Raw genomic sequence first — 3,163 nt, 5'->3', positions numbered from 1 at the left:
TTTATTTACCTTTTTTTTTAAATAGTGGTTTACATTTAGGGCGGCAGGTAGCTTAGTGGTTAAGAGCGTTGTGCCAGTAACCGAAAGGTCGCTGGTTCTAATCCCCGAGCCGACTAGGTGAAAAATCTGTCGATGTGCCCTTGAGCAAGGCACTTAACCCTAATTGCTCCTGTAAGTCGCTCTGGATAAGAGCGTCTGCTAAATGACCAATTATTATTATTATTATTACATTTTGTGGCCCTCCTTTCACCCTGCATTGGTATCAGAATTCTAATAGCACTATGGTGTAATAAGAACTTCTGCTACATGACAAATATAAATGTATATGTAAAAGTGAACAATTGCAATGCATGCTGAGTATGATTCTAATGAGCTCCGCCCCCGAAACGATGCCCAAAATAATACCCAGTGTGCTTTGCAGTTCATTTTGGTGTGTTCATTTTCACTTATACATTTAGATTTTGGTCATTTAGCAGACACTCTTATCCAGAGTGACTTGCTCAACTAAGTTAGATAAACAACAACATATCAAAGTCATAGCAAGTAAAACGTTTTTGTAACCGTTACTGAGAATGTTGTTGCTGTTCGGGTCAGCTACTTGCAAATGTCTTTTTGTATTTTAAAATACAAAACATATGTATTTTTAATAAATACTGTACATTACAAAATACCAGTATGGTAATACCAGTATGTAAAATGCCTAATTCAGCAGTGTTTTAACTGTCTTAGATCAAGCTGAAATTGTCCCTTGATCTTTATGTTTTTTTGTATTTTGTAATTGTATTTCGTCATTTTTACCAATCCCTGGTTCTCATTCATCACACTTAATCTTCTTTTGACTGAAATGTTGTTTGTTTCCTGAACATTCTCCCTGTAGATTGGACATGACAAAACATGGTGAAAATAACCAAGGCCAACTGGAACAAACGACAGCGCCACTTATAAATAACATTGTCTTTGTTTAACAAAGCTACATTCAAACTTGGTCTTCGTTAAACACAATAGAAACCAAGGAACAAAGTTCTGACCCACAACCATTGGCTTTCTCTCTAATCAATCAACTCTTTCTGAACCGCCCTCTGAACACAGCCTCCAAACACACTATACGTCTCTGATTCCTGGCCATGCCTCGCGGTCATGTGATTTGCTAAGATAAAATATTGGCAATACAATAGTTAGAGTCGTTGATATTCCAGGCTTATCTTCGCTGTGCTTAATAATAGTCTAGGGCAGGGGTGTCAAACGTACGGCCCGCGGGCCGGGTCAGGCCCGCAAACGGGTTTAATCCGGCCCGCGAGATGATTGTGAAAAAAAAAAAAAAAAACTCCTGTTTCAATTGCGTCCACTGGATGGCGCAATAGGAATTGTGTTAAGCAAGCAAACTGTTTATACCGGGGCAGAGCAAGTAGGTCAAGCACGTGCAGCCAATGAGCTACTTTGTTTTGCCCGCGATATTTATTACAGCTTCTACTTTTAACATTATGTGCTTTGGCACCCTCATTGCCCCAATATGTCTCTGTCAAAAAAGAGAAAAGTGGACGCAGAGTGCAGAGTGTTCCAAGAAAAACAAAAAGTAAAGTCATTTATTGCGTTTTCGGTTGCAATTGATGAAAGCACGGACATTACAGATGTTGCACAACTGGCCATTTTTTCATCCGCGGAGTTGATGACACATTGACCGTCACCGAGGAGTTCGTGGAGTTGGTGCCGATGACAGACACAACGACAGCAGCTGATATTTTTACCGCACTCGTTGGCGCGCTGGACAGGGTCGGAGTGGACTGGTCCCGCGCTGTCAGCCTGGCTACAGATGGTGCGCCCTCAATGATCGGGAAAAAAGCAGGCGTTGTGACAAAGTTCAGAGAGAAAGTGCAATCTGCAAATGGAGGACGTGATTTTTGGACTTTTCACTGTATTTTGCACCAGGAGGCTTTGTGTTGCAAGTCATTAAAGATGGATAACGTCATGAAGGTGGTCATCCAAACTGTTAATTTCATCCGATCCAGAAGCCTGAATCACCGTAAGTTTGACAGCCTTCTCAGAGAGAAAGACCACATCAATGGCCTGCCATACCACACTGAGGTAAGATGGTTAAGCCGAGGTGCTGTGCTGAGGCGTTTCTTTGATTTACGAGAAGAAATTGAACAGTTCATGGAAGAAAAGGGCAAACCAGTGTTAGAATTTCATTCCGCAGAATGGATGCCGGACCTTGCATTTATGGTGGATGTTACAGAGCACCTGAATAACTTGAACAAACAGCTGCAAGGGCGCAACAAAGTTGTCACGCAGTATTATGACAGCATATGTTCTTTCAAGTTGAAGCTGTCATTGTGGGAGACGCAACTTGCCGGTGGTGATGCAGCTCACTTCCCCTGTCTGAAAAATGTGTGCGCGACCCAACATGTGGCAGACATGAAGCGGTTCAAAGATAAAATAACTGGACTGTTACGGGAGTTTGAGCAACGCTTTCAGATTTATGTTTATATGTTTTTATTGTTGATGTGCTATTGTTTTTAATTGATTTTATTTTATTTGTATATTTAACCTATTCTTGACTCTGTGGTTCTTGCACTTGTTTGGGGAACAGGATTTCATTATTTTTATCTACATTTCTGCCTGAGAAATGACACCCTGATATAGTTCTGTGATCTGTGAAACAGTTCTGTTAATCACTGAGGCATTGTGTGTTTGTGTGTTCTTTTTCTTTAGAATTTTCAAATAAACTTGACGTGTTTTATGATTAATAGTGATGTTGTGCTTGTACTATTTTGGACACACTGTCCTCAGGCTCCAGCTTTATGTTGTATGTTGATCGTATTAAAACAAAGAAAACAATCTGAAGTTGTTGTTTTTAAGTTATATATATACCATGATTTTTCCGGTCCGGCCCACTTGGGAATAGATTTTCCTCCATGTGGCCCCTGAGCTAAAATGAGTTTGACACCCCTGGTCTAGGGGAAAGGTTACCTCCTCCTTGCCACAGGAATTATCAGCCTTTGCAGGCAAATCAAGCGCCATGCTCTACCAGCTGAGCTACAGAGGTATTGGTTAATCATAACACTAACCCACTGGCAAGATTGCGAGGAAATCCAATTATGGGCAGGACACAGGAACATTGGGCAGTGTGATGGTATGACCTGTTTTACCTGTTCTCTGTGTCCTT

Source organism: Coregonus lavaretus, assembly GCF_964263955.1.
Source record: "Coregonus lavaretus genome assembly, contig: HAP1_SCAFFOLD_217, whole genome shotgun sequence".
NCBI classification, from domain to species: Eukaryota; Metazoa; Chordata; class Actinopteri; order Salmoniformes; family Salmonidae; genus Coregonus; species Coregonus lavaretus.
Note: the sequence above shows the minus strand (reverse complement) of the source record.